The sequence below is a fragment of the Myotis yumanensis genome, unplaced genomic scaffold (genome assembly GCF_028538775.1).
Source record: "Myotis yumanensis isolate MYYU_CA2020_CCGP unplaced genomic scaffold, mMyoYum1.0.hap1 SCAF_4, whole genome shotgun sequence".
Classification (NCBI taxonomy): domain Eukaryota; kingdom Metazoa; phylum Chordata; class Mammalia; order Chiroptera; family Vespertilionidae; genus Myotis; species Myotis yumanensis.
In genome coordinates, this window is record NW_027223755.1 from 38,339,581 (window position 1) to 38,350,465 (window position 10,885).

Here is a 10,885-nt window from a genome sequence, read left to right on the forward strand (position 1 = left end):
ACATCTTCATCTCAGGGCAGAGGCTCATGTTGAGGGTTAACTCACCAGGCCCATGGTGAAAGGCAGGAGCCAAAATGACAGGATCTTATTAGTAAACATGTGCTGTGAGTTACAGTGGTGCTTTTCCTGCCTAAGCTTTTAATTCGATTTTCTGGGCAACTAGCCTCGTGATAAATGAGTGTTGCTCCCCCGCCAACCCCATTATGAAATGAAGTTTCAAAATGAAAATACAGGGCCAGGGAGGTGACAAGACTTCTGAGGCTTATGCTGATTAAGTGGAATATCTCACCTCAAACCCAGGGCTTGCAGTTCCCTGTCCAGGGCTGTGTACCATGCCAGGGGTCCCTCACACCCGGTTTTCAGGTCGCCTACATCAGGATCATGAAGGAAATGCAGGTTCTTGGGCTCCACCCCAGACCTACAAAATCAGGATCTCTAGGGTGGAGGCAGGGTGTCTGCATGTTTTTTTTTTGAGCACTTCCACACACCCAAGTTTGAGGACTCCAGCCCTATGCCAACGATGAAATGCAGGCTTTGGTCTGGGGTTCCAGCCAAGCTTTCCAAAGGACACTGCTTGGCGGAGCCTGGAGCCAGCCGTCTTTGAAGAGCAGGGAGGGAGCTGCCTCTCTTGAGAGAGGCTGGCACGTGGGACTTGCCTGACGGGTTTTGTTGGCACACCACGCAGAGAAAAACAGAGTGCTCGGTCTGATGCTGGTCACGTGGTCAGCACCTTTAGCAAACAGTGAGACTCACCCTTGAGATTTCTGAGGCGACCCATTGACCAGAGTTCCGAAATATCTCTGAACCTTCTCCAAGAGCTGAAGTCTGCAGATTTGGGATTTCCTGGGCCCCCACCAAAGGAATTAGCGTTCACACCCACTTGTGGGTAAACTACATTTTTAAAGAAGAGAGACGGGATGGCCTCCTTTCATAGGAACCACTCCTAGACTCTAAGGCAGCGGTTCTCAACCTGTGGGTCGCGACCCCTTTGGGGGTCGAACGACCCTTTCACAGGGGTCGCCTAAGACCATCGGAAAACACATATATAATTACATATTGTTTTTGTGATTAATCACTATGCTTTAATCATGTTCAATTTGTAACAATGAAAATACATCCTGCATATCAGATATTTACATTATGATTTATATCAGTAGCAAAATTACAGTTATGAAGTAGCAATGAAAATAATTTTATGGTTGGGGGTCACCACAACATGAGGAACTGTATTAAAGGGTCGCGGCATTAGGAAGGTTGAGAACCACTGCTCTAAGGCATTTATGCCTTTGGAACTATATTAAATACGAAAATTAATTCTTTTACCTCTAGCACTAATAGAGCTTCATGTAACTGAATATTCATATTATGGGAGACGAAACTTAGGCTTAAAAGTTTAAGTGTCATAGCCTGTAGGTGGGGAAAACAGGGATCAGAACTCAATCAGACACTCCAAGTCTTCCTGCCACACCCAAGCTCCCCCAAGGAATCTCATTCTGCCAGATCAGAAACCCCTTATAAGCCTTCACTCCTTAAACAAGAATCTCCTGCTCCTGGGTCAATATTAATTTGTCCAAACCCACATCTGGAACTCTCTTCCATGCATATAATGGATGTGTAGAAGAAAGCTTTATGCAGAACGATTTTTTATAATGCAATTTATAATAGGAAATGTTAAATGCTAACAGTGCTAAAACACTTCAGTCACTTTAAATATTAAACACCTGTTTATTAAAAGTGATAAAAATTTACTCAGTTTTATATATGATGGTTTCTCGAACACATAAAACAACTGTATAAAAACATTAAGCATGAAAACAAAGGTTGGGGAGTTAGCAGTGGATGTCTCTGGATTGTGGACCATGTATTCATTCATTGTTTTTAGCAAGTATTTGTGGAACATCTGTGTCAGACAGTGTACTAGGCTCTGTAGATACAATGGTGAACAAGATAGACAGACATAGTCTGCCCTCAGTGAGCTTACAGTCCAGAGAACAATGTGATTATTTTGCCAGCAGTGGGGAGTTGCATCAGAATCACAATAAGTTTGGGGTTTTTTGGGTTTTTTTGTTTTGTTTTGTTTTTTAAATAAGCTCTCTTAGTGATTCTGAAACAGAGCTAGGATGATACTCTTCTAGAAAAAAGTATCTTGAGAGAGGCTGGCACAAAGATTTTATCATTGTATATCCCTTCAGTAACAAAATACATAAATGAAATAAAAATAAGCATTCCCCCCAAATATATCATTATTTATTTATAAATATATACATGTACTAGCCCACTAATAAATATATTATGTATATTGTACATTGTCCAAAATTGAAATTTAAGAAGAATGAAGTTAAATATACTATATATATATATAAAAAAAAAGTTCTCTATTTTCTACCCTGAGCCCCCTGGATCCTCCTGTGCACCCAGTGTGGTTCATTTGAACATCACTTCTCTAGTCTAAAGGATAATAAGGATAATGAGGCTATGATCAGAAAACAAGAAAAGAAGCTATTTTAGGGAGTCATTGTTTATTTCATATGACAGCCCTTAAAGGTGTTCAAAAGGCTAATGCAAACACTAATGGTTGAAATAGAATTGGACATTAAAATAGACCTGTTATTAAAATGGAATTAGAACAACAAAACCTGTCTTTATTACCTCAGTGGCGCGTGTGTAATTGGAAACCATGCCACTGTATGAGGAAACTTCATGGGCTCTCTGGGCCCTAAAATCCTTCTTAACTAAGCCATCACAGCAAGAGGGAGGGAGAAGGAATTGTGCAGATGCAAGATAAACAGGGGCTTCCCCAGGCCTGGGGGCCTGAGGGTGTGCAGTGGCTCAGCGCCCGCCCAGGGCATTGGGATTCTGAGGAGGGCTTGGGGCTGGAATGGTGAGCTGAGGTGCCCAGAAGCCTTGGGCCTGCACTGTAGCATTTCCCCATTTGCTGTGAGACCTGACTGGATGCCAATTTCTGCACTGAAGAGGGCAGCAGAGAGCAAGAAATGGGCTCCAGAGTCCTCTTAGGATCCTCTCAGCCCCACTGACCATTGACTACCATCCTCACTGGCTCAGGAGTGGCATGGACAGAAGAACTGGAAGGGACAGGAGAGACCCCTGTCTGTCCCATGCTATTTGGGGGTGACTGGCCAGACATTTTATTTTTTTAAAGAGTGAAAATTTATATATATGTGTATATATATATATATATATATATATATATGATCCAAATTTTGGTTTTCATTGTGATGATAGCCTATAACACTCAGTCTTAGAACATTCTGAATCATCTGGATGACCACAATTGAGTAGTGGTATATGTATCATCAGAATCCTCATGTTTATCCTTTGATGCGTGTTTATGAGATTCAGGTGACTTCATGGTGTACTCTATCACTGAGAGATTTTGAGGTTGAACACGGGAATGTGGTGGGAGAACTGAGTCATCTCAGGGCACACAAAATACAGGCATGTCAGACTGAAAAGGAACTTGCCCCATAACCATGTACACATTTCCAGTAGATGTGCACTACGTACGGTCGCAGTCATCAAAAATATCAACTTTCAACCATTCCATTCACAATAATTTTAGTAGTAAGTATGCGTTGAGGAATGGCTCTATTCTGAGTGAACAATAATTAGATTAGTTGCCCGCTGAATGTAGATTAGTATCTTCAAATACAAGAGAGATACTAGTTATCAAGTGACACCTGCTTTGCTCACGAACAGCATGTTGGTTAAGTGAAAGGCTTGCTTCTCCTGAGCTACAAACCAAGGCTGGAATGTACTGACACTCCTGTTTCATATGCAAACAGACGTTCTCAGGAGATATATTTATAAACTTACAATGTAGAAACAGACTAAATATATGACCAGACTTGAGCTAAAGTTGTCTACCATTAACCTCAAATTGGCCATTTAGTTTCTGAAAGATAATATCATCCACTTATCCACTACATTAAATTAATATCATAAATTTGAACTTTATTATCTTTATGGTATTTGATTGTAATTTTGTTCTGCATTTATACTGTACTCTAAAACGTACAGTTTATCCATTGTTTTTATGCTTTACATATTGAAATAACGTTATAATAAAAGTTAAAGTGATAGTAACATGCTGAGGAGGCCTGCAGCAGTTTTCAGAGAATATGAAGGGGTTCATGAAGTATTTGGGTTGGAGGAGCCTACCCCAGAGGACGCTGTCCTCTTTCCTCCTGGCAACCTCACTGCATCCACTTTCCGATCCAGGATAGCTCACCTCTGAGAGCTGTTCTACATTCTTTTCCTCCTTCTCCTTCTTCAGCATAGGCCCCAACACTTCTCTTTCCATAACTCCACACTGGGCTGCTGTGCCCCTCAGCAGACTCTCCTTGGGACAAGTTTTGAGATGTTAATCTGGTCTAATAGCCTTATTTTACACTTGGAGAAACTGGGGCCTAGATGTGTGGCCTTGCTGTGTTGATGCCTTGGGGTCATTGACTCCCCTTTGCCAGCTTCTGACTAAAGGCCACTGGTCAAGGCGGTGAAAGGAGAGAAGGCTCTTGGCTTCCATGTGGGGAAGCTTCGTTCCTCAGCCTGCTGCCTGTGGTGAGAGAGCTGTTCCCAGAAATGCACCATTGATTTGAATACTCAAGGGGCTAGAAATATTAAGAGCTAATCCAAACCTTCAGAATTGTTGGCTCCAACTCTAGCAAAGAAGGATAAACAAAATCATTCTGAACTGGAAAATGGTTCAGGATTAGTTTTCTTTGCTTTTCCAGCTCATCGAAAATAAGCTTTCAACACCAGAATGCTTTATTAAAATTTTTCTAATAGGCCTCATTGTTTTGTTAACCAAGCTTATCACCAGCATAGCATCGTTATATGTTATATCTGTGTTGCTAATTGACTTCTTTCAAACCAGGTTGACATTTTAGTTGCTTTTGAACCACCTTCTTTTTTCTTTTCATGAAATAGGTCAAGTATTATTAGCTTCTTTGAAGATTGGCTGCCTTTTAAGGGACATTTTTATCATACTGACTTATGTGCTTATAAAATATGCAGTGAGGACAGATGGGCAGAAGGCTGGAGTGGAGAAGAAGGAAATAATTATCTGCCTAGTGCAAAGCGTGTACTTGCAATGGTCCATGTATGCCGCAAACTATAAAAGGTCACAAAATAATGGTGTGAGCCATTTCAGTTAACACAGTTGTTTTGTGTCTGCTCTCAGCCTAGCACAGTGATGCTATCAGGTAGGAATGCTGGGGAGCATCCAAGTGGGGTGGTACTGCTTGTGGAGCCCCCACAGATATTTCCCCAATCAACGTGCTGTCTGGATCTCCTCTTGCAGTTCTTATGATTGCAATAACCACCAGGGAACTTTGATAAAACAAGGTTTGTTACCCACAGGTAAACAAATCCAGGCCATGAGGAGAGTGAGGGAGAGAGAGAGAGAGAGAGAGAGAGAGAGAGAGAGGGAGCCCTGGGAGTCTCTGGGGACCTAGGGCTCTGTCTTTATTGAGGTTGAGGTTGGGGTGTCTAGGGTTTTATGGGTTCACTACCGGCAAATTCTAAATCTAGGATTAAAATATAACCTAGGTTCTAATATTATTATCTGATCCCCATTTAAAATAAACTCTTGTATTGTATCTTGCTTCAAGCAAGCCATTATGTATTTCATCAAATCTCAAGTGCTTTTGAGGTTGAGGATTTTTTTATTCTAACCCTAGGTGTCACTGGGAGATTTCACATTACTTCATCATGACTGTCCCCTGGTGGGCAGTTATAGTATGGCATATCAGCAGCAGCTTGCTTACAGAGATGCATGCTGATTTAAGAGAGGTTAAGATGGGTAAATAAAGAGTGCACTTTAGAATTGTTGGAACAGGGTACTTTTGCATAAAAGAAAAATTAGGGACGAATCCTTCATTTTGCATACATTTTCCATAGTAGGCCCTTACTGCCTCTGGTTCTTTAAAACATAACCTGGTTTGCTAAATCCTGGCTGACACACCATGTTGATGGAATATCGCTGCTCCACAAAGTGGGTGGCATTTGTGCAGGCAAGCCGTGCTTGTGCCTGCCTGTCACCTGCAGAGAGAAAATTGCTCTTATGTCGGTACATCGCCCTCATAATCTTTCTTTTTCTCTTTCTCTTCCCTTTTGCAAAATGTAGATAACAGAAAACTACTTACAGTCTGCATCTTTTAAATACAAAAATCAATAGCAGGCCTCATCAGATAGGTTTAATGGTTTGTGTTCCTCGGTATTTCAGCCTGGAAAATGCCGAGGTTTAGTCCTCTGTTTGGTCCTGTTTTAAGCATGTTCAGAACACAAGCGTGGGAGGTCTGGCTCCTTCACTGTTTACTGGCTGAGCAAGTCTCATGCCTCCTTGGATCTTGGTTTCCTTGGTTCTCAAGTGGAAGGGACTTGGTTGTCAACTCCAAGGGACTCCTCGGTGAACCAAACAAGGTAACTATTTGGGTACCTATTAAAAGCTCTATTCCAAAGTCTGATGAGAACCACTGATAAAAATACTTGGAGGGTGTTTTGACAAGTGCTACAGTAGTGGAAACAAATATTTTCAGTTTTTTTAAAAATTTTAAAATAATTGGGAACAAAATAAAATAATTGGATCTAAGTCTGTGTAGTATAAAGAGTGTAGCCTAATTTTAGGGTTCAAAAGTGATGACAAAGTGCTATCATATGACTGCCATTAAGCCACTGGTGATGATGCTAAAGTCCCGTTCAGTGAGTAGACACAAGTTTGGTGCACAGGTTGCTGGGAAGTCCACCCCAATAGCAGCCTCAACTTTCTCCAAGCAGCACATTTACTTGGCAAGTGGGTGGGGACCTTCTGAGCTGGAGCATGAACCCCTCTCAGACCTTTTGCAGCCAAACCCTTAGGACCCAGATTGTCTCCAAATGGGGGCTTCTTGAGATTGAGGGGAAGCCTGCATGTTGGGGACTGCGTAGGGAGTGGGCCCGTCTCCCCAGAGCTAGTGAAACCAGAGGCTTTCCTGAACTCTTCTGTGGGTTGGTCACCTGGGAATCCCTCTCTCCTTGTCCTCTCAAAGGACATGATATGAAATAATCCCTGCCAGGGATGATAAGTCTGCGTGACCCTGGACCTCGAGGTCCTGTGGCTTGTGGGAAATCTGTTGAGGTCACCATCATGGAAAGTCATCTTCAGCAGGAATGAAGATTACTGCTGGCTCCTATTACTATGTGAGTGGTTTAGTCTATTTATAACTTACAAGGCAACATTTTAAAATAGTTCAACTATATATTTACTTTAATTGGAGACAATTTTTATGTATATCAATAATTTTATTTAAATGTTTTATAATGAAACCATTTTATATATATGTATATATGTGTGTTATATGTATATATCAATATAAGTGTATTGACATTTATGAAAAGTTGATTATTGAAAATGATTGTCAGTGAATGTAACAGGGCAATTCTTGTGTACAGTCTTTGGTCTCTGGAAACTTTGAAGGTCTAAGGATGACATAGGCAGTCATGTTTATGCCCACCAGCTCGGTCACTTGGAATTTACCTCTGCCTGCCCTCACCTAAAGCTGCCCAGGAGTCGGAGTCTGGGAAACCCTCTTGGTACTTTAGGTGCCTTGAAGCCATCAGGTGACCACAGGGAAGGTATTATTGGGTGGCTCCTGGGACATAACTGCTCCTTTTTATTTACAAATTTTTTCATTTTTATCTTTTTCAAAAAAAGTAGAAATGTCACCTTTTTATGATCCAGACCTGAAGGCATTTTCTTCCCACCAGAAAGAGAAGAGACTTGGGTCACCTACAAGAGAAGGAGCAGCCTTGACTACACGGGCTTGCTGTGAGTTACAGAGAATCCGGGGAGAAGTGAGACCTCTCTGAGGGAGGGCGGAGCTGAGCTCTCTCATTTTGTCTCACCCTTAGGAAGTGCTCAGTGAATGCTGGTGGGAGAGAGTCAGGGAGGGGACAAGGAGATTGGCAGGTTCAGGCCTTTAGGAAGCAGGTGTCAGGCTCAACAGGAGTAATTTGGTCCAGCTATAAACAATCAAGTAACTAATTTGTCACTATGCAGGGGGTTCTAATGTAGGCACAAAGTGGTGTGCTGGCCAGACAAGTAAGACTCATCTATTTGTAGGAGCTGAGTTGTGTGGGGTGAAGGCTCTTTGCAGGGAAGGTTTGTGGAGAAGGTTGAGGCCGTGAGGGGTGGAGAGAGTGTGTGGTAAATGTCTCTGATGCTGGCAGCCGGGCTGGTCCTCTGGAATCATACCTGAGCCCCGGAGAGAGCAGGGAGGGGAAGAAAGATAAAGGGAGGGGAGGAGAGGGGAGGAGAAGGGAAGCAGAAACTGTTTTCATGAACTCCTTGTGCTCAAGTGGCAAAGTGGCAGAGTCTGGAAGAGGGCTGTCCTCCTTCTTTCTTTGTAACTACCAAAATTCTTAACTTCAGAGACCAACTCTGCTAAACAGAAAAGGAATGGACTGAAAAACTGGCCTGTGGTTCAGGAATACCAGGAGCCTTGAGAAGCAGGCTGAACAAAGGCCAGGAATGAGAAAGGCCAGGCAGCTGCGGGGCCACAGTCCCGATCTTGCCAGTGAGATGTGGCCATCACATGTGGTACAACATCTACTGCTCCTGGAAACTGAATATTGCTGTGGTTGCCGCTGTCACTGCTGTGGACTCAACCGTTCTCACTGCTGTGGGTCAGTAGCTGCCAATTGAAAAAGCTGGGCTGGGAGCATCTGATCGGTTAAACCTCCATCACACACTTGCACTTTAACTGCAAAGGAGGCTGGAAGGGGGCTGGGTATAGGTGAAGCTAGGAAATAAAGCACTTGGATATCCTCTTTGATGGGCAAATACATTAACTTGCTTGTTAATAAGTAGATTTTATTTTATTTTATTTTATTTTATTTTATTTTATAGCTGAAAACACCCTAACAGGCACAAGAGTATACATTACTTTTATATTTAGAAAAGTGATAATTTTTTTAAATGCCAAATTATTAGGGATTCTGACCTTGGCTTCCTGAAGCCACAAAAATAATTTTCTTCCTTAAATCCATTCCTTTGATATTTACTTTTGTTATCTATTCATTGACATTCACTTGGTTATCCATTGCCTCATATTACTTGTGGTTACGTAATTTGTACTGTCTTCTCTCCCTGACAAGACCATGTGGCACAGTGGCCATGACTCCAGCATTTGCACAAACCTTGACATTTGCACTAGGCTTTCTCCTAAGACCACAGTGGTTGATACATTTAATTTCTTCCCAAGCAAGAGGCTGTGCAAACTGACCAAGTACACAAGGCTCTCTTGGGAGGGCCCTCTAACGTCTCATCAAATAGGCAAGGCAACATCATCTTCTAAAGAAAAGTCTGCAATGTCTAAGAGACTGGTTTACTCTTGGGAAAGGCAGTGGGGGCAAACCCTGGCACAGTTGGGTAAGTGGGCTCTTCCTTCAAATTGGACAGCCTGAAGCGCTGAGGGACCTGAGACAGGGACACACACAATTGACCTTGTTCTGGTTGACAGTGTCCTTGGTAGCAGGGCAAACACCAGGACAGCCAAGTAAGAGGAGAGAGGGAAGTTTCCCTAACAGACATGCATTAGGAGGGTGGGTTACCTGGCTCTGTGGGTGAACTCTGGGAGCTGGCATGAGTTCTGCCCAGTCAACACCTGGCCCCTAAAGGAAATCCTAGAGCAAAGGAATAACAAGAAACCTCTTTGGCATTGCTCTGATTGGCTTATAGAACAATAGTTTATATGACTTAAATGTTCCCACAAACCCCAGAAAATAAAGAAACTGAACCTCTAATATTTTGAGTGTGCTAGACATTTAAGAAAAAAAAACTATTCTTATTGAACTTGTTAGCTCAGAAACATTTTAAGAATCAAAGTTTACATAATGAAGGTGAGTCCTTGAACAAATTATCTTGGTTTAATAATTTTGATTTCAAGAAATAATATTTATATGTCTTTACCTTGAGTTTATCAATATGGAGTATGATACAAGCATATATTTAACTTTAAAAAATAAGGTTTGGGTTTGAATCTTAGGAAAAGACTAGTTAATCTGAATTTCCTAACCTTTTTATATTAGTTTACTGATCAGATAAGATAAAATACCACTAACTAATGTTTAAGATTATAAAAGTATAAACTTGTATCCAACCAAATTGAGTCATAAATTTGACAAACTTATATCACCAGTAATTGTGTTAGCTTAAACATAATTTCCAAGATCCTTAAGCAACTTAAAATTTGGATTAATAAATTGTTATTAATGCATAATTATTGGATACCTATAAGTAATTTCCAAGTAATATGGAATATTGAAACATTGGTTATTAAGCATTTTTAGGTTTATATACTTTTGCTTCTTATTTTTATTCGCTATAGATTGGCTATATCTTTGGGACATTAATAAATGTGTTCATTTTTACCACTTTAAGAAAGTATAAAAGGCATGCATGTAGCTGTAGAAAGTTGTATATTCATGAGCTTTCCTACCCTGCTAAAATGCTTGTATATGACAGATAATTCTCAATTATCTACTAATTTGGTTAAAAGTTGTAATTAACACAGCTGATTAAAACTGTACTAGAATCAGTAATGGCAGAGAAATGCAACTGTGGATGTTCTTTTTCAAGAAAAAAGGCAATAGTTTTTACCTAAATTAGTGCCAATTTGTTCCAGAATATGAAAGAGTAAAGGAAAGATAAAACTTGGGTGTAGATAACAAATTGAAGAGGACATGAAGGAAGAGAACTTTCTTTCTCTTGGCTTATCACACCTCAGTCTGAAAGAGCTATGTAAATATTTTATATACAATTTTTATATACAAGATGATTTAAGGGAAAATAAAGACCACAAAATCTTTACTAACAAATTTTATAATA

The 10,885-nt window shown here is 40.9% G+C and overlaps 1 long non-coding RNA gene across 2 annotated transcripts; it reads left to right on the plus strand.

Annotated features, from left to right (window-relative positions):
• The first annotated feature begins 4,077 nt into the window (after positions 1-4,077).
• LOC139008088 (uncharacterized) lies at positions 4,078-9,894 on the plus strand. 2 transcript variants are annotated; one of them, XR_011471096.1, is made up of 5 exons: positions 4,078-6,441; positions 7,047-7,197; positions 7,450-7,617; positions 7,715-7,825; positions 8,429-9,894. It is a non-coding gene; the product is annotated as an uncharacterized lncRNA (long non-coding RNA). The 2 variants fall into 2 exon arrangements; XR_011471095.1 differs by having other exon boundaries at positions 4,078-7,197.
• Positions 9,895-10,885: the final 991 nt, after the last annotated feature.